The sequence below is a fragment of the Callorhinus ursinus genome, unplaced genomic scaffold, assembly GCF_003265705.2.
Source record: "Callorhinus ursinus isolate GAN/ISIS: 27379988/994484 unplaced genomic scaffold, GSC_fseal_2.0 scaffold27, whole genome shotgun sequence".
NCBI classification, from domain to species: domain Eukaryota; kingdom Metazoa; phylum Chordata; class Mammalia; order Carnivora; family Otariidae; genus Callorhinus; species Callorhinus ursinus.
Window position 1 is genome coordinate 5,666,476 of NW_027397089.1, and position 21,701 is coordinate 5,688,176.

The following is a 21,701-nucleotide window of genomic DNA, read 5'->3' on the forward strand; positions in this document are numbered from 1 at the left end:
GGTCATTTGGAAAATAATGATTCACTGAGTTATGCAGATGTTCCAAATGTTGCCACATTTCATTATATAATATCAAAAAATCATCTTGGTTAATATCACCAATCGCATCAGAAAAGTCTTTAAGTATTGGTTAGTTGTCAAGCTCACTGTGACTGACACAAGTCTTCCAAAACTCTAATCTATTTGAAAGCTCAAAGTTTGTCATTGTCAAAAATACTGCCAGTGACCGGCTCACTTAGTTTATTTTGAGGAAATATCTGCCAAATACCCAAATCTGAATAATCTTAGTCTGTCCATGAGTCATTCTTGCAGATAAAATGATACTTTGTGAAAAAATCAGCTGGTTCAGTTCTCAGCCCCATCACACAGGTGCTTTTCTTTGAGACAACCAGCCTTTGGGACGTAGCAGCAGTTCTTTGTATGTACTTCTCATGCCGTCACATGAAATATCCAAGATGTGTAAGCAAGGGTTGAAATACAATTATTTTAACTGCTTCTTCAAGGACATTCTTAAATGAAATTGGTGGGTTAATTTTTAAGCTGTGAGGGCCTGATGATCAAGAATACAATAACGATTAGTACAGATTGGGGTCACTGCCTTAATTCGTGCTGTTTTACCCCGCATCACTTTTGTATCATTAGTGCAAATGTCAACACAGTAAAAAAGGGCAGATAACATCTTAATATTTTTATGAAAGTAGCTTTGATCCGGTGGATTCCTGAAAGTATCTTGGAGACTGTAGAAATCTGCAGACCACATTTTTTTTTTTTTTTTTTTTAAGTAGGCTCCACAAGCAGCCTGAAGCCCAATGCAGGGCTTGAACTCATGACCCTGAGATCAGGACCTGAGCTGAGATCAAAAGTCAGATGCTTAACCGACTGAGCCACCCAGGTGCCCCACTGTAGACTATGCACTGAGAACCACTGATCTAAACTATTATGTGAGGCCCTATTCCAACCATTTTTGTACTTAGCTCAAGGTGGATTTAATAATACTTTTCAGTTTGGGTTTAGAACTCTTTAGGTATTTTCAAGTGGAAAGGAATTGCTGGTAATGTTCATGAGCACAGAAGCCCTTATCTTTAACTTACTACACAAATGTATTAAAACAAGGCGGGAAAAAGAGTTTCTTTATATTTTAGACTGGGCTAATAATAAGCAAGCATTAGAAATATATATATATATATATTTTAAGATTTTTATTTATTTGACAGAGATTGAGAGAGAGAGAGAGCACAAGCAGGGGGAGCAGCAGAGGGAGAGGGAGAAGCAGGCTCCCCGCAGAGCAGGGAGCCCAATGCGGGGCTCGATCCCAGGACCCCAGGATCATGACCTGAGCTGAAGGCAGATGCTTAACCTACTGAGCCACCCAGATGCCCCCAGAAATATATTCTTATTATGATCAATCTAACTAGTTTTAACTAACTTAGTTAAAGCTAAAGATGACAACATATCAGCAGTTTAACAGGGTTGATTCTCTGTTGCTCTGGTTCTCTTGTTTCAAAAGCATGGGCATTTTGGATTTGTTGTTCCCCAAACCAGAAACAAAGGCACAAAGTTACCAAAGGATCCAGTATTCCTTTTTTTCTTAGCCGTGTCCTGGTTCCCTCTCTTTGGTCCAAGGTGTAATTCGGTACTTCAAAAGGTTACAGGAAATTCTTTCTGAACATTAAAGCTTTAATAAAAAAGCACCTCTGTTCTACCAGCTATATCTGTCAATCATCTGATCGAGTCCACAAAAGAAGATTTCCTGTTTGGTAACTCAACCTAGAATTCACCGGAATTATCAGGAAAGCAACATGGTATTGACTAGCAGCACTTTATTTCTTGACAAAAATATAACTCTTGTCTCATTTGCTCCCATCACCTACCACGTTTTCCCCCCCGAGTGGGGTATAGCACCTTGTATCAGGGCTGCTTGTGCGTTGTAGATGCCCAGGAACGACTGGTACGTGGGCCAGGGTGCATTTGGAAAAGGTAATGTGTGTTGACGTGTTGTGGTATGGCTTCCAGGTTTACTCTAAGAGAAGAAAAGCCCAACCACTAGTAAATGTATACTGACTACAGATTTACCAGACCCGGACTCCACAGCTGCATATCTCTTATTTGACCACACACTTCAAGACTTCTTACAAGAAGTGGCTCAGTAATAGCCAATTTTCCAACGAATGACTTGTGGAAAAGTACCTACAGATGCACAAAGGTACATTTCCGCAGTACACAAAGCTGCTAAACTTTCATTCCCAGCATGTACTACAGTGAAAACACGATGAACTTTTTGAACTCCCACTTAAAAAATTCCAACCCCTGCTTATTCTGTCATCCTGACTCAGGATCTTTGTTTTCATCCCGGTCTATTAATCTTACCCAGCTTCTTTATGAACATCTTTCCTACTGCCTAAATACTATAAAACACTGACAGAGAGAGGTCCCAAAGAGAGAAGAGAGACATGCGAATGCAATCCAAACCGAGTTCACAAATTAACTTTGGACAGGAGGAGAGATATATATTAATTTGGTACAAATATTGATAAATTCATGCAGGTACATGGCTGGCAAGGGGGAAAAGAAGGAAGACGATGAATTGTACCGTTTATCCATGGGAGGATAGACCGACAGAGTTCCTATCTTGAGGCTTCTATTTTCTTTGCAAAGGGGAAAGGAAGTCAGGTGCTGAAAACAGCATGGGAAATTACGGGGTAGAGAGGACTTGAGGGGGGCAGTGAAGGAGTGAAGGAGCTATTATGAGTGCTGTAAGAGGAAGGGCAGGCAGAAGGATTGCTGAGCAAGATTGAGGGTCTAGCCAAAATTGGAGACAGTTAGTGACATTAGTCTGCACATGTGCAACTTTTCACAGCTGTGCTTGGTGGTGCATGAATTGGTGCAGTGAAGCTGGACATGGGAGTCTTTCTAGGATTTGGATTCTGGAGGTGAAGCATGGAAGGTAGCTAGAAAACTGGGTGTATGATTTAAGAAAATAGTTTAGGAGAATGATTACAAATTATATAGTCTAGGCCAGTTAGGAGTGAAAGTAAAGCCTAGGTGGGGGTAGGACTGATAGACTGGGAGAAAATGGAGGGGGGATGGTCAAGGGACTAGAGCACTCATGGAGGTCAAAGAATAGGTATAGTGATGAGAATGCTGAAGGCTTCAACTTTTCAGTGACAGATTGTTTTCAGAGAGAGATGCCAGAATTCAGGATCGCAGAGTTGAAGCAGCTGTGGGTGACAAGATCCATGATGTGGCCATGGGAATAGTTGTCCCTGAGGAGTTAACCTGAAGAACATTGGAAATGAATAGGCCAAGGGTGTTGGAGGGGGATGGGTATAATTTTTGGGTCATCCACATTGATGGACCAGAATCTGGAGTGAAGAGGGAGACGGGGACTCAGATGCCAAAGCTAAGAAAGGGTATAGAGGAATAATTATGATGTTGACAGATGGCAGAGATAATGGGCGGAACACTAATCAGATGGCATGGTCTACAGAAAAGATGTCTGAAGATACAGTGCTTAGGCCGTAAGAGGATGCTGAATGCTCTCCTGAGCTTTGGAAAGAGAGAATAATCTACTTGAGATTGTTCCTAATGGGATATTCAAATTTCAGTTAAAGTAAGGAAGTAAAAGATGTAGAGAGGATGGAAAGCTACAAGGGAAGGAAGTAGTAGGAAGAAAAAAAAAAACAGAGAAGGGAAGAAAGCACAGAGGAATGTGGCTATGAGGGTGTGTGGGAGGACAGATGACTAGGGAGGTTGCAATTTGGATCCTGGCCAGGGCGGAAAGGATGAGACCAGCCTGAAACTGGTTCAGGGTCAGTGCAGAAGTTTGGAGCGCTGGAAGCTTGAGGACATGCACAGGCTGAGTACTGTGCTCTAGTTTTCGAGGAGAAAGTTAGGGAGAGGCTGTCTTAAAAGAAATCTTAGCCTAGAACTGCAAACGATTAGCTCAATCCCGGGGTTCTCGCTTTGTACTGGAAACAGTATTTGTCTCTTCCCAGGGATAAATCACAAAATCCGAATTCTTGGATTCAGATTCCCAACCCCCTTGAGAACATAGGCCATAATATGGCACCCATCTCTTCTCTGAACTTTTGGAAGTCTACCTTCACGAAGTTTCAGGGGACGCGTGCCCAGCGTTCCTGTGGCTCTCACGTTGTTGCTACACTTGTACCGTCTCTCCTGTTGGACTGAGAGGTCCTTCATGGAGAGGGTTGTCTCTTTTTTATTTTTTTTTTAAAGCTTTTATTTATTTATTTGACAGAGAGAGACACAGTGAGAGAGGGAATATAAGCAGGGGGAGTGGGAGAGGGAGAAGCAGGCTTCCCGCCGAGTAGGGAGCCTGATGTGGGGCTCAATCCCAGGACCCTGGGATCATGACCTGAGCCGAAGGCAGACGCTTAATGACTGAGCCACCCAGGCATCCCAAGGGTTGTTTCTTTTAAATCTCCATATCTGCAGCAGGTTGATCTGTTGCACAGTGCATGATAGGCACACAGTGTGTATTTGTTGAATGACTGAAGCATACAAATACATCTTCTCCCCGAATCCATACCCATCCTTTTCAACCCCTTGTACGAGGGCTCATCCCTCTACTTGGGTTTGGATTCCATTTCCTCCCATCTTTGACAGCTATATGATTGATGATCCCTTCCGTCTCCTGCATATCAATCTGCCCCACTCAAAGCTATGCTTCTTTTAAGCTTCGGAATTACCTCTCATAAATTATTCTCTCCTGCCTCGGCCTTACCCCTGAGTTTCAGACCATGGTGTGTGATTGCTTACTTGACATTTCCACTTGTATATTATAAAGGCACCTTAATCTTATGGTCTTTTCCCTAGACTCATTCTCATTCCAATTTTTCCCGTATTCTAGAATGAAATCACTGCCCTTTTTTTTGAACAAGCCTGAGAGCCTACAGTCACCTTTGGCACTTCCTTCTCTCTCACCTCCACATCTGCCCATCACCTCCTGACAGTCACCTCCTGAATTCATCTAATTGCCTGCCTTTCCACACCTACCACAACCACCTGGCTTAAGCCACCACATCTTGTCTAGATTGTTGTGTTTCAATCCCCATCTCCAACTTCTTTGCAACACTGATGCCAGTTCTCACTTGGAAATGAAAACCTGATAGCTTGAAATATCCCTTAACCCCTCATGTCTTCCCTTTGCTCCTAGGATAAAGGCTGAAATCTCCAAGGTGATTTCTAAGGTCTGACGTGGTTTGGCCCCAGCCTGTCTCTCCAGCACATTGGACAACACGTTCTCCCGCGCTTGCTTTGCTCAGACACAGTGTTAACCAAACATGTCAAGCCTCTCTCTAGGCTTGGCATATGTCTAAGAGGCATCTCTAATGTAAAATGCCTCAAAACAAGCTCCCGAAACACCTCCCCCAACCCACTCCACTTGCAACCTTCTTCATCTTAGTAAAAATAAAACCTTGATTCTTTGTGTTGTTCTGTGCAGAGATGCTGAGGCCACCCAACTTTCTTTTCCTCATGCTCTATTTCCCCCTTTCAGCAAAACCCATCAGCTCTACCTGCAAGGTATAACCAGGATCTGACTGCTTCTCACCATCGTTGCTTGTGTCAAACTGGTCTAAACCATTAGTGGAACAACCTCTAAATGGTTTTTGCTGTCTCACCTTTGCTCCACTAACAGTCTGTTCTCTATGTATTAGCTCAAGAGATCCTTCTCACGGGCAAGTCAGGTCTATCAGTTCTATGCTAAAATTTCCCAATGCTGTCCTCCCATAAAAGGGACTGAATCATTTGACCCTATTAACCTCCCTGGCAGCATCTACTACCACTGCCTCCACTCTCCATTCAGACACAGTCTTGTGTTCCTAGCCCATGCCCAGGGATGCTCTACTTCAGGCTTCAGCTCTCGTTCTGCTCAGGTACGCCTCCGCCACCCAGAGCTGCCCGACCTGCTGCCTCCCCTCCAGGTCTCAGCTCAAAGGTGGCTTGTTAGGGAGACCTTCCCCTAGCTGTCCCCTATAAAATATCCACCTCACCTGCACACCCTGTACTCCCTGTTCACAGCACTTAAAACCACTTGACAACATTTATATCTATTTGGTCATTTTTTTATAAGTCTCTTTCCTTCCCCAACTAAAACGTAAGCCCCACGTGGGCAGGGAATTTGTTTTGTTCACTGCTGTATCCTCAACACCAAGAACAGTGTTGGACACATAGAATGACTGCATGATGAATGTTGTTTCTTGACTGGCATGTTCTCCAGCCCATCTTTGTTTATCAGCTCCCAGTCACCCATTACCAGTTTACCCACCCAGATACCAGTTTAACCATCACTTCTGCTGAGAAGCCTTCCCTGACCTTCCACATTCGGTCTGATCTGTAATGTAAGCTCTTTTCATGTACTTTTCTCTGTTAGCTCTTATCACAGCTGTAACTTTATACTCATATCTACGATGTATTGATTAACATTCCTCCCCTGCTAGGCTTTAAACTCCATGAGGGCAGGAACACTATCCGCTTTTGTTCAATACTATATCCTCTGGATTTAGGGCAGAACCCAGCACTTAGTAGGTACTCAATAGATTTCTTGAATAAATAAAAAAAAACAAAGGGATATGGTCTTTTAAAAAACATGGGGTGCCTGGGTGGCTCAGTCGTCAGGCGTCTGCCTTCGGCTCGGGTCATGATCCCAGGGTCCTGGGATCGAGCCCCGCATCGGGCTCCCTGCTCCGCGGGAAGCCTGCTTCTCCCTCTCCCACTCCCCCTGCTTGTGTTCCCTCTCTCCCTGTGTCTCTCTCTGTCAAAAAGATAAATACAATCTTTAAAAAAAAAACCAAAAAAATAAACAAAAAAACTTTCTGACACCTTTACTTCACCAACCAATTCCTTTTTGCTGCTCAAAACTACTTTATGTTTCACTATATTTTCTCTAAATCGGGAGATGGCAACAGTCAGCAGGTACAGCCTGAATTTAACGTGGGATTGCTAGAATAATGATGCTCATGTGGACCACCCATGGAGCTTGTTTAAAAATCAGATTCCTGAAGGTGCCCGGGTGGCTCAGTAGGTTACGGCCCTGGCTCTTGGTTTTGGCTCAGGTCATGATCTTGCAGTCCTGTGATTGAGCCCCACCTTCGGGCTCTGTGCTCAGTGAGGAGCCTGCTTCAGATTGTTTCTTCCTCCTCTGACCCTGTCCACTCACACTGTCTCTCAAATATACAAAATCTTAAAAAAAAAAAATCAGATTCCCAAGCCTCACACCTGAGTTTCTCATATGGCTCTATTAAAAAATAGCAGATACCTTGCGGGAACCTCACATTTTACCTTATTTTGTTTCTCCATCATTAGGAGAATTAAAAATGGACTACAACTCCAAAATATATCAAATGTCATACAACAGGTAAACTACTATGGAAGCTCAGCCTGCCATACTCGGGGGAAGATAGGCTTTAGAAATATACTCGACCATGGGTGGGTATGTTTTAAAAACAACGAGTGCAAAGAATGTCAAAACTGAGTAACTACAGAAAGTACATTGCTGAGTTTCGGCAAATAAAGCAAAAAAAAACCCTTAATAGTCTCTGTTTTTCTTCTGCCCCAAACAAAGACAGTCTTTTAGGAGTTTCACCCTAAGTGGCTGCAGATGCCAGTCAAGATATCCACACTTCAGGGAAGATTCAGATTTTTTGTGAGAATATGATGGAAAAAATTTGGAATGAATCACTCCAAAAATAATCAGTTTTATAGCAAGTTTCTCAAATAGAGTTTTTTGGTAGTACATGACTTAAAAATAATAACTTGTTTAACATTTAAACCTTTAAAGTAAATGTAGCCCTACAAGAGGAGGTACCATTTTTCAGAAGAGAAAACAGAGACATCGCTCTAATATTTTACAGGAAAAGTCCTGGTGATTTTTCGTTTCATTTGGAAATTAAAGAATCTATATCAAAGGTAGGACTATTAGAATCTTTTGCTTAGGAAAAGGTAGATTAGGTTAGTGACAGTAATAAGGCTTAAAAACCCACTCTTTAAGAGAAAACAAAATGGAAGTCAATTATATTGACCTTAGCAAAGGACCAGTGCAATATACACAGTTTGTGGCTATTATTCTGTTCTGGTGTTAAGTCTAGAACAGGGAAGGTGTTAATTGCCCTGGAAAACAAAATGCAACATAAAAATTCTTAGGAAAAACATGTTTTTTTTTCCTGCAGTCAAGAGAGTGTTGCTTTTTTAGACGTTTCCCTGGCTGACACTATAGTTTCTTATTTCATAGTATTCTTGAAAAATTGATTGCTTAATAAAGTAATCTGCCCAGGCGAAATTGTTTAGAGACAATCAGTTGTAATATCCCATATGAAAGGCAAAGCGGCAAAAAGGATGATGTGGAAAGTCTTGGGTCAAATTCTGCAAATGCACAGAGTATCTGCTCAATAGAGAAGCAAAATGTGCGAAAAGGAACCTACTTCTTATGCATAATTTAAAATTGCCCATTCATTGTTCATTAACCCTAAGAAAGATGAAAGGGGGAAATTCATGTTAATTGTCAGGAGTTAAATTAGATAATGTAAAACCACTTCATCAGGGATAATGGATAAGCCATATCTGATTGTATTGACATTGTTTTATTTCCGATAGCTTCACTGTGATGTTTCTATTTTCTTTAATTTAAATTCCCTTCTCAAAATTTCCTAATAAGTTCTTTTAAATACTGCCAATCAAAATGCCTTGAACAAAACGTCTCCCTGGCTCTTAGCCACCAAAGAGCCAAATCTGTTGACAAACACCAGAAGTCAGAAATATAACAATTACAGCACAGAGGGTGCCCTGCAGAAATCAGGGCACCTCTATACTCTGAGGGATCTCTCATTCTTCACCAGGATAGAAAAAATTACCTCCTTTTAAAGAAGGAAAGTGACATTGGCTTTGAATTTTATTTTCGAATCATATTTTTTAAAGATCTAAGTAAGATAAAAATATTGATTGTGTTCTATGTTCTTTCAAATATACTGCCTCATCATGCTTTTGGATGGTGCTCCCCCAGGGTATCTCTACCACTGTCCCAAGTGGTACCATTTAGCTCTAAAAGAATTTAGTAGTCTCCTACGTCATTACTCAAAATATCTGTTTAGTGGGATTCAGAGGCTCCACACAGTATCTCCAGGCCAGGATGAGACTAGAACTAAAATGATTTCAAGGTGGAATGGAAAACAGTGTGAAAGTTACATATATATACAAACTCTTGGAGAAGATGGGCAAAAGATATATGCCTACTCTACAATACTACATCAAAGTGATTTGGGGTGCATTAGAATTTCAATTTAAAAGAAACTCACCATTACAAATAGGTTTGTGTTTCCAAAATAGTTTGGAAAACTGACTTACAGTTTAAGATTTTCCAGAGCAGAATTTGCATATGAACTTTTGCTAATTAACTCCTTATAGTTACTTTAGTGACAAAGACCTTGTCCCAGTATTTTGTGAACCTTCACTATTAGAAGTGAAAAGAGCAATAGTTTAAATCTTAAGGCAATTTTCAGATCCTATGCTATTAAATTAATAGAGGAAGCAAGTATAGAGGCTTGACTATGCGTTTGGGGGATGAGACCTCTAATTTTCCTTTCTCTCAATTTCTTTACTCTGAGTCAACTTAATTCATGGAGGAAACCAGGTAGTAAAACCAGAATGATATCTAACTTGTTAAAAATACTTCAACAAGGAGGCCATTAGACTGAGGTAGCTTTAATGCCTTCCTATCATACACAAGCCCACCAAACCTAAGCCCATAATGCCTCAAAGATAAGAAACTGAAACCTAAGGATAACCAATCACTAATAACCAACTCGGCTTTCCCAAATAATGCAACCATATAAGCTAGAGCTAATCAAATAGTTTCCTGGCTTTGCTTCTGGCTTAGCACTGCCCAATTCTAACAGATTTTTGCTCAGATAAACTCTTAACATATTTAATATGCATCAGTTTATCTTTTAACACCTCGCAGTATAAATAGCATACAACAAAATAAAAATTATCACTAATATTTATGTAGCACTTACTGTGTTGTAGACAAATATCCCATGTGTCATATAAAGTATTCCTCGTGTAACCCTTGCAATAAGTCCAGGAGGTAACCAAATGACAACTCTCAGCCAAGAAGCTTAAGGAACTTGTGCAAGTCTGACAGTTGAAGGAGGAAGAGTGGGAATCTGAGCCCAGGAACTCTGTCTCCAGAGCCTGTTTCCTTCTCCAGGAAGCCAATAAGATAACCTTGGTTCAGTATTCTCTAGGGTAGAGAACATGTACCTTCCCCTCCATGTGTTACTTAGTTTGGAAATCAGGCAAGCTGTAATCATTTTTGGCGTCGGAATAAGGTGAGGCGTTGAGGTGCTCAAAGGTGTACTAACTGACAAATGTTGAACAAAACTCTGGCAGCTCCACTCTGTGGAGAATACCATTGTCCTCAGTTGCTGCTTATTTGCAAATTTCCACATCAACATTTATCCTATGGTCTTACTGGGCAGCCAGAAAGGCCCGAGGCCTATATGAGTTCTGATCCTTCCTTGAAATACCACCCCCCATGAAATTATTATTCTAGAGAATTCCAAGAGCCCCTTCATCCGATTTTCCCACTGCAGAAAATATACCCTAATTGTTTAGAGCATAATGTATCTAGAGCTATCCTATAACCGTAAACTTCAATCCGCAATAATAACAACATCAGTAGCTAAGATGGTTCGTATCAAGCCTTCTACAAAGGGCCTCATATGTAGTATCCCATTGGACCCCATGATAATCCTCTGAGGCAGGCATGATTATTACAGCTGAGAGATCTGTGGCTCAAAAAAGTAGCTTGCCTGAAAGATTTTATTTACAAAGTTAACTAATTACTTGTTAATTCACATTATTTTTATACCCTTTTGCTCAAAAAAGAAACCAAAGCAATTAAGTACTCCCTTGGTGGCCCTTCTGTTAATGTATATAACCACACATCTTTCATACAATAGCATTAATTCCACTTTGCAATTTCAATCTACTCTTAATAACTTTTAAAAACACTGCTTCAGTCTAATACATCACGACTTTGGTACGCATACGGTTTGAACATGTTCCATGGAGAAGCCAGTTGAAGCAAAAAAGGAGGGGAAGTGTTTATGGAATGAAGACCCCATTCCAATTCCCCCATACCCAACCAGAATGGAATAGGCAACATTTTTGCACTTTGGGATTATTTAACCACACACACACACACACACACACACACACAACGCTACATCTATTGTTCGGCATGAGCTGGAGTGAATAACCTCTGCTCTGAGTATGAAAATTAAATTCTGTTTTTTAACTGATTTTTCCAGGCAAATTTAATAAAATGATCAAATACAATTGAAATACCAAATTCTTCCCTGGAGCTCTCAAGTTCCTTTCTACTATAATCTATGTTTGAATCCCACATGAAAACCCTTAGCCTTTAAATCTGTACCAGATGTGCCAAACTGACCCTTGCTAATGTATGTACTCAGGGCAGAACAGAGTTTCAGAGACTGGGGACAACCATCCCCACCCCTTCCCCACCCCCACAACCCCTTCCCTGCAACCACAGAAAGGTCAGCCTTTCATGTCATGGGGTCACGGTAACAACAACAACAAAAAATACTTTTTCTTCATTCAAACAACTAAGTAACTTGCAACAATCATTTGGGTTGTACTTCACAGCCCAAAGGAAAACAAGCAATCATTTTTAACCAATGTAGAACATTGCACACTCATTGATTCTACTTCACAGGAAATTAGTCATCGATTTCTTAGGATAAATGAGTTCTGGTGAGCTATGGGGGAAACCAAGCCAAAGTGAAAATGAGGTCTCTCACCCCAAGACTCATTTAGCTTGTCACTCCTATTATTAGCTTTAAAAACATCTGGGACTTCATTCATTGCTTGTTTTTCTCTTACTTTCTTGTGCTATTTCTCCCACTTCTGGTTTCCCTAGGACCAGAAGAAGATATAAGTAAGAACCGAGCAGGAAATGTGGCAGAAAAACTTAAACCGGGTCTGAAGAGCAATGGAAGGGGCTCCCACAGCATCTCACGACCAGAAGCCTTATTATATTCAAGGGAGCTTTAGTTGCTCAGGAAGAAAGGCTCATGGCACTGTTATCTGTGTGCCTGTGTAAGCTAGTATTGGAAGGTTCTGTGGGCTGGCCTTCCAGGCACACTTGCAACCCCATGGCTGTGTGTTGTGAAATGCAGATGGTGCCCTTCGCTCCTAAAATGTTGTCACTGCAGGCCTTGCAAGCCAGAGTTTGAGGAATCTAACCTGGCCATCTCCTTGACAGTCAGAAACTGAACATCATCTTGTAATTCATTTAATCACTTATTTATCATTAATGACTTACGTATTAAGCACTGTAGTAGGTGGTGGAAGCAAAGAGTACTGAATATGAAGAAGGCACCAAAAGCTATGGACTTCTATAAATATACGTCCATCCACTTCCCCTTTACCTGTCTTCCAGTTTTACGCGTTTGCTTGGGGATATGGAGAGAAAGGGGTTTTATAGAAGCGGGAAAGCCCAGGGGTGAAGAGCAGCATCTCAAGGTCATGTTGCCTAAGTTCCAATCACAACGCTCACATATTTCAATTAAGTAAATTTGGACCAGTTTTGTAACTGCTAGGTGCTTCAGTTTCCCTGTCTGCAATCCTGGGATGATAGTACCTCCCTCAGAAGGTTATAGCAAGGATTAAAAGAATTAATTTACCGAAATGACTCAGGAGAGAGACTGGCAAATAGCACTATGTAAATATTACAAATATTTTCATCAGCCTCTGAGGTTGATCAGATTTCCTAGATTTCATTTGGAACAAATTGTCAGTGTGTGTAGTTTTTTTTTTTTTTTAAGATTTTATTTATTTGAGAGCGAGTGAGCAAGCAAGAGCCAGGGAAGGGGCAGAGGGAGAAGGAGAAGCAGACTCCTGCTGAGCAAGGGAGCCCAATGGGGGGCTCAAAGTGGGGCTCAATCCCAGGACCCTGAGACAATGACCTGAGCTGAAGGCAGACGCTTAATGACTGAGCCACCCAGGTGCCCCAGTGTGTGTACAGTTCTACTAAAAGATTTTGTTCTGATGAGGACGGTTGGTGTCACTCACTTATACTAGCATTATGAATAAAGATGGAGTTTATTTTCTAGAGCTATTATGGTACCTCTAGTATTCTAAATTAGGCCTTATTAGTGGGTAAATCTAAACTCAGAATGTTATGGTGACAAAGAATCTCTACTTCATCAAACTTTATCAGACTCCCCCGAGCCTTCTTCTCAACCAGGTCTTGATCTTGACCTGTTGAACGCAGTTTTAGCAGAAAATCCTGCCAGGCCAGTTTATTGAGAATCCTCCCCACTCTCAATCCAATCAAGCTCTTCTTCCTCCATCTTTGATTTCTAACCAAGTTTGATTTCTAATCCACCCCCACCTTAATATCTAAGCAAGTTCCTTATTAAGTTGCCATCCTCTCCCTCATGCTGTCTACCAGCTAGAAATCCCCACTCGCCCTTACTTGTATTTGGAGTTGAGTTCAATCTCCCTCCCCAATTGCAATAATCGTGGCTCTTATCACAATAGTCTTGAATAAAGCCTTCCTTACCAGTTTCAGCAGGTGTCAGGCTATGGTGAGTGCTGTGAATTGTGTAAGACTGTTGAATCACAGACCTGTACCTCTGAAACAAATAATACATTATATGTTAAAAAAGACGAAGATAGTAGGAAGGGAGAAATGAAGGGGGGGGGAAATCGGAGGAGGAGACGAACCATGAAAGACTATGGACTCTGAGAAACAAACTGGGGGTTCTAGAGGGGAGGGGGTGGGGGGATGGGTTAGCCTGGTGATGGGCATTAAAGAGGGCACCTACTGCATGGAGCACTGGGTGTTACACGCAAACAATGAATCATGGAACACTACATCAAAAACTAATGATGTAATGTATGGTGATTAACATAACATAATAAAATAAAAAAAAACAGCACTGCAATTTTAGAAAGTGAAAAAAAAAGTGTCAGGATAATTTCTCTTTAGCAGTGGAAATAAGGGAATATCACTACCATTGAAATATGATTAGTCTCTACATATACCCAATGGGAAAAATTTCAAATAGATTGGAAGAGTTTGTGATGTTTGGAGACAGACTCTCTTATGACAGTAGCATGATGAAGGTGAAGAGGGCAGATCATAAAAGCAAGCATAGATGACTTAAATTACTTCCCAGGAATAATCTGTAGATTTTTTCCCCATTTAAAATAAAAGATAATTACTCACGTTAACCCCCAAACAAACTCATTTTCTAATACCGGGGTAATAAGGTTATAACATTTTTAGGCACATAGCATCGTGCCTGATGGCAGGATTAAATAGGGGGAGAAAATTGGCTGCGAGCTAGACCATTTATCGAGAAATATAGTGTCAAAAATAATTTGATACTTTGGAAAGACAAAAAATAAATTTAATAAATGGGGTATTTAAAATGATTAAATTTGAGCTCAACTTGAATATATTTTGAAGAGCGGAATCAAAAAGTAGTTATGATATTTGTATTTTTCTATGTGGAAATAGTCAGTTTTCAAAATATACTAGTCTTCAGAAATCTTAATTAGGAGATGAGAAAGAGGGGAGAGGAAATATTGATGAGCAGAGAAAAAAATGCATACCTAACAGTAGTCATCATAAATGATTTTTTTACTTTTTTAGTAGGCAAATCACTATTCTCCTGAAGGAAGTACTTATAAATAGTAAAAAATCTGATTTTAAGTGGGGCGCCTGGGTGGCTCAGTTGTTAAGCGTCTGCCTTGGGCTCAGGTAGTGATCCCAGGGTCCTGGGATCGAGCCCAGCATCCAGCTCCCTGCTTGGCAGGAGACCTGCTTCTCCCTCTCCCCCTGCTTGTGTTCCCTCTATCGCTGTGTCTCTCTCTGTCAAATAAATAAATAAAATCTTTCATAAAAAAATCTGATTTTAAGTTCGTATTTTAGATTTATTCATACTTTTATCAAAGCCATCTATTGCATGAATAAAGAAATACAGCAACTCACTTATGAGACTAAATTCTACCTCCCTTTAGAATTATTGCAAATTAAAACTCTTTCCCTAATACTCAAAAAAATATACCTATAGGATTCCTATTGCTTTCATTTCATGGGAAGAAACCAGTCTAAACCTTCCACTGTATTCCCAGAAAAGGTTTGATACTATGCTTGATCTAACTCTGTATCTGACATCCACTAGCAAGAAAAAGCTAATAGAGAAAGGGTCTGCATGGAGAAAGTGAGTGAGGCCTTTAAGGAAAAACTGCCAAGGCCAGAGTCCATTAAGAATTCACCTGGATGTGGTCCATATATGCAATGGAATATTACTCAGACATCAGAAAGATGAATACCCACCATTTGCATTGACATGGAGGGGATTAAGCTAAGTGAAATGTCAAGCAGAGAAAGACAATTATATGGTTTCACTCATATGTGGAACATAAGAATAGCACGGAGGACCACAGGGGAAGGGAAGGAAAGCTGAATGGGGAGAAATCAGAGAGGGAGACGAACCACAAGGGACTATGGGCTCCGGGAAACAAATTGAGGGTTTCAGAGGGGAGGGGGCCACCAGGTGATGGGTATTGAGGAGGGCACGTGTTGTGATGAGCACTGGGTGTTATACCCAACTAACGAATCATTGAACACTACATAAAAAACTAATGATGTACTATACAGTGGCTAACTGAATATAATCATCATCATCATCATCAAAGAATTCATTTTGAATGTCAATGAAAAGCCCAGGTTCTAGCCCTGCTCTGTTTCTAATTAGCACTATAACCTCACTGAGCTCAGTTTGCTCATGTGTAATGTGTACAGATGGTGATTTCTAAGTACTCTGCTAGCTCTAAAACTCTTGATTTGAAATGAGTAAGCACCATAATAAGAGATTCGGTCCTAACATTTCAGACTTCTAGGTTTCTAAATCTGGCTTGAATGCTTTTTTTTTTTTCATTCAATTTTTCAATCCCCCTAAAGAAAAAAAAAATTTCCTGCATCTAAATTATAAAAAACACTAAGGCTTTTAGAGAAAGGGAACCAGATGATGCTATTAACTTCCTGCCCAAAGTCTTTTGAAAATGAGAGAGATGATATGTGCACTATAGATATAAGCATTTGCAGAATTGCTTACACCAGGCAAATCATTTTTAAGGACTTAAATTGATCTAAACTTTAATTGTCCATCCTTTTTTCTTTCTAGTCAATTGTAACATAATATTATAAATTATTATCAAGAAAAGATCTTCTCATATCCATGGTGAGATAATTTATTGAATATATAGGTACAGTTCTAGGTGCTGAAGTATGCAGTTAACCACACAAAGACCCTGTTCTCATGAAGTGTACCTTCCATCAGAATTGTCCTGTTTAATAATATTAGTAGTTCATGATTGGAGAAAAGTATGAAGAAAATAAATACCACCTATGTTAGAATGTTTGATGTCCCATTTTTTTCAAGCATTTTTTCCCCAAGAAAGAGATTGCAGCAATTTGCAATCCCAATTATCATGTAGTTTTTATTTTATGTCACAAACACTTGTTTCAAGTTTATTTTGGTCCAGATACTCTTCCAAGTGATTTATTTTTTTTATTTTTTTTCAGTGTCTTCCAAGCAATTTATAATATTAACCCATGTAATTCTCATACAAGCCCTATGGGGTAGGTAATAATAGTACCTATCTTGGATACAGAATTTTAAGTTGGTAGATTTTTATTTTCAACATTTTAAAGATATCATTCCATTATCTTCTGACTTCCATTGTTGCAGAAAAGTCAGTCCTTGTTCTTACTGTGGCTTTCCTGAATGTAACTTTCCCCCCCTTCCGGCTACTTCTAAGATTTTTCTCTTTATCTTTGTTTTACAGCATTTTCTAGGTGTCTATTTTTTTTTAAATTAAGTTCCTTCTTGGTGAGCTGGAAACAGGTAAGGGCTGGACACAAATCTGGGGGATATGTGCATATGGAATAGAGTATAAATAGATAACTTTATCAAGTGATAGCAAAAGATGACACAAGAGAAGATAGCATCCTGAGTAACCCTAAGTATAAAGATGAAAAATGGTTCATAGAAAGAGCAGCAAGAGAAGTAAAACAGAAAAGAAGGGCAGAGGTCCTATCAAGGAAGAGGACCTACCAAGGATAGTAGTGAGCAGTGGCAAATGGAATAGGCAATTCAGCAAGAATAAAGACTGGAAATGGGTCACCAGATTTAGCAATTTTTTTTTTCTCAAGAGAACATATTTGTTTTGTTTTTAGGGCAGAGGGAGAAGTAGAAGCCAGAGTTTTAAGTATTTGCCTTATATTGTTTCAGGTTCAGATTCATATATTTTTATTGTATCTTGAATATATATTCAAGAAATAGAATAAAATTTTTCTAAACATACTTTGGGAATTTCTAGCTACTATTTTTAAAAAAGTGGTTAGCCAAATATTACTATTACAAACATCGACCACAGATATGTATATATTTTCTACTCAGGTCAAGTGAAGTCTTGTTGATTGGTCCTCAGAGTTCGGCTACAGCCAGGGTCACCTTCCCGACAAATAGAAGGATGATTTGGGAGGGACTGTATTGGCCAGTAAATTATATCCTTGACATTTTCCCTCCCTTCCTGGTGCCTACTTTGTTTTCATTATCATAGCCCCAAGGCTTCCAGCAATAACACTCAGGCTTTTTATGCTATTCTATTTCCCAAGGCCTGGCAAGGCTGGTCCCATGCTCTATAATTTTCCATTTTCTTTAATAGAATTTTGTCCTTGTTCATCATTGCATTGCTTCTAATAGGAGAAAAAACTGAAAACAAATATCTGACAATAGGAAAATCAAGGAGTTAGCCATATGATGAAATACTATGAGGTTATTTTTAGGCATAATTAATAATATGGAAAAAATGTCAAACTATTAAGTGAAAGATATGTCTGATCTGCATTCTGGTTCATAAAATAAGGATATACTTGCAGAAATAATAGAATATTTGCAACTGGATTTACCTGAAAATAACATATGGCCATGAGCAAAATGTTAAATAGTTTGGGCTAGGGAGTCCCACATTATTCCAAAATAGACAACCATTTAAGCAATATGCTGTAGTACTGGGCTACCGAAGAGCTATATATGAGTCGCTCTTCATTTCTATGTCCTTTGAGTGATTTATAGAGAATGTCATATCCCAACGTAAAGTTTGACTTGTCCATTAGATTAAAGAAAAAAAAAATCATGCTGGCATCTTTCCCCAGTAAAGTTTACAAGCTCATCCAACAAAGACAAAATGGAAACCCTTTGAGCTGGTGTTCATTATCATTTATGGGCTGTACTCTTAGTTGATTAATGTGGTTTCATTTTATGCCACTAAAAGAAACCTCAGGAACATCTGTTTTTATGTTTTGTTTTAGAATTTCTGATTGGCATTTAGATGGAAAACTAAATATTTATTCATGTTTCATTTAGAAAAGAAAAAGCTAACACCAAACATTTCCTTATTAAGAGGACTATAATTAAATTAATTTGATAACAAGGCAACTACGACAGTCAAAGTATGTCAAGTAGACAATTCAAGCTATTCACAATATTTCTTGTGAAAAACTACTTATTTAAAAAAGAATCTGAAACATGGATTTTTCCTGTAGATAGAGGATTCGTGTTTCTATCAAGATGCTGTCAGAGTTAGTTTTCCTCTAATTCATATAGTGCTTTATGAATATACCCCATCAGCCCTTTAATACCCCAGAGGGTCAAGGAGAAGAATTCTCTTCATTTAATATATAGAAAATCTAGCACAAGAGATCGACTCAATTATTTTAGAAGATTGAATAATTCATTGGGAAACTGGAAATAGAATGCAGCTCACACTCTTTCCTCCTTTACATAAAGTTAGAGTTTTGGCTTGTTATATACATATAGGCACAAAACTGATCTTATAAGTCACCACATTATAAATATAACTACTAACAAAGGACTCAACAGTCTTTTTTATTAGTGTCAAAATCCTGACATGTCGTCATCTATAAATATGCATATGCATACGCATAATCTACTAAATTCATACACATACACTCCATATTATATTAGCACCCATTTTATAGACGGAGACAGCAGAGGGTTTAAATACTTTTCTGGAATATAAAGCAAGTCTTAGCTGAAGAACAAATATAAGCCAAGTATTCAAATGGCTATTTTTTCTCAATGCTATTGCATGTGTGCAGTGTGCTGAAGAAACAATTTGTAAACAGAAGGAAGATTTTTGCTGTTTGGATGATATGTGATGAATGGTAGGATTCTTGACTGGCTAGAAGGTATTTATTCTCTGCCTGAATTTAACAAAACAAAGTACAATCAGTAAGTTTCTCTCCTTTGAATTAAAAAAAAAACAAACAAAAACCTGGGCAAGTTCAGGGGAATGCATGGTTTAGTATTAGTGTATCTATCTATCTATTTATCTATCATTCATTCATTCATTCATTCGATAACATGTCAATTCCTATTTTCTGCCAGGCCACTTATGGTACTTGATGATCAAGCCAGAGCTTCTCATTATGCAGCTTATGTAGTGGGAAAAGAGATTAAGGAATTTTAGTTAATCAGTGCAATGTTACTGAACACTGTGATGATCCAACCCCAATTAATGTAATCTTAGGTTGCATTTATTTAAGAACAGCATGTGGGGGGGCACCTCGGTGGCTCAGTCAGCTAAGCACTGGAGTCCTGGTTTTGGCTCAGGTCACGATCTCAAGATTGTGAGATCCAGCAGCGCGTCAGGCTCTGGGCTAGGCATGGAGCCTGCCTCAGATTCTCCCTCTCTCTCTCCCCCTCTGCCCCGCCTCCCTCTCTAAAACAAAACAAAACATCATCTAGAATAACAGTGTATTTGATTCTACTCTGCACTACTTTGATTATAACCAGGGTTTAGCTGTTCCACTCTAAAAACAGTATGATAAACTGGAACACATTTCATGAAGCTGAACGTAAAGGTTCAAACACTAAAAACTATGTCATACGTGCAGTAGCTGAAAGAACTTAAGGGCAAGTTTAGGGAACAGATGACTTGGGGAGGACATGATAGTTTTCAAACGTGGAAAGGACTGACACATAAAAAGAATTAAATCTGCGCTTTCTTCTTTTAAGAAACTAAACGATAATAAGTGGTTGAAAGCTGTGGATAGGTAGAGTTCAGTTTAATATAAGAAATCGTATTTTCATCATCAGTGCCGCTAAAGGTAGAGTGGTTTGCCTCAGGAGTTAGCAGACGTATCCAAGCAGAGGCTGGAAAACCACTCTGCTGGTGCACCGCTGAAGGTCCGTAATTATCCAATGGACGGCTGAGCTAGCTGACCTTATTATTCCTTCCAAACCTGAGAGTCTGTTAATCCATGATGCAAATTAGGGTGTATCGGTACGACAATTTCTTTAGTGTTTCAAAGCATTTGATTCTATCCAAAGATTTACTTTCTGAACAATCTCAGTCAATGCTGATGTTCAGGAAAGAGCTTAAGTTCACTCTATTCCATGCTCTGGTTTGTACTATCTTGTTGCATCCTTTGTTCCATTACTCACCGTACTAGTTTCCTAGGGCCGCTGTTAACAAAGTACTGCAGACTGGGTGGCTTAGCACAACAGAAATTTATTGTCTCACAGTTCTGGAGGCCACAAGTCCAAAATCAAGGTGTTGGCAAGGCCATGCTCCCCCTCAAGATGCTGGGGGAGGGTCCGTTCCAGGCCTCTCTCCTAGCTTTTGGTAGAACTTTGGCTGGTGACAGCATAGCTCTGATCTTCACATGGTTTTCTCCTTGTATGTTTGTCTCTGTGTCCAAATTCCGCCCCCCCCTTTTTAAAGATTTTATTATTTGAGAGAGAGAGAGCATGTTGGGGGGGGGAGAGAGAAGGTGAGGGGGAGAGAGAATCTCAAGCAGACTCTGCACTGAGTGTGAGCCCGGCACAAGGCTCAATCCCACGACCCTGAGACCATGACCTGAGCTGAAACCAAGAGTCAGATGCTTAACCAACTGAGCCACCGAGGCGCCCCCAAATTTCCCTCTATTTTTAAGGATACCAGTCATATTGGATTATGGGCCCACCCTTCTTCAGTATGACCTCCTCTTAACTAATTTCATTTGTAATAACCCTATTTCCAAATATAGTCAGATTCTGAGGCACTGGGTTTGGACTTCAACATACGAATTTTGGAGGGACAAAATTCAGCATATAATGCTCACACAGCACCATCTTTTTCAACATAACTTCCTAAAGCTATGATTAGGGAAGCTACAAAGGAGTTGATCCTCACATGAGTCGCCATTACAGCTAGGGGTCCCTTGTTTGTGATGGCATGGCCCATACAACAGCCGTGGAACCAGGGCCAGGCCCATATTAGACATGTCACTTACCTCCTCTGTATACAGTTTTCTCACCTTGGAGAGATCTTTAACCATGCTATTACACACTTACATGACATAGTTGTCAGTCAAACACAATGGTGTGCATGAACTTTGTAAATGTAAAACACTTTGTAAAAGTCTTAGAAAAAGGCTAGGAGGAACTTATCTAACTTTTGCCTGGGTATTTAAAAATATCAATAAGAAGAATGTGACTCAACTGAATCCAAATGAAAGATTAGCCCCATGAAGAGCAGTCTGGTACATGAAAACTTACATATGGCTATAT

The 21,701-nt window shown here is 39.7% G+C and overlaps 1 protein-coding gene across 5 annotated transcripts in view; it reads right to left on the reverse strand.

The window, feature by feature from the left end:
• Positions 1–21,701, reverse strand: part of FAR2 (fatty acyl-CoA reductase 2) — a 141,164-nt gene that overhangs the window by 72,679 nt on the left and 46,784 nt on the right. Inside the window, exon 2 of one of the 5 annotated variants that reach the window (XM_073877760.1) lies at positions 13,610–13,682. The exons of the other annotated variants lie outside the window; for them this stretch is intronic. The gene's annotated coding sequence lies outside the window, so the exon portion shown is untranslated. The remainder of the gene's footprint in view (positions 1–13,609; positions 13,683–21,701) is intronic. 5 annotated transcript variants of the gene reach the window in all.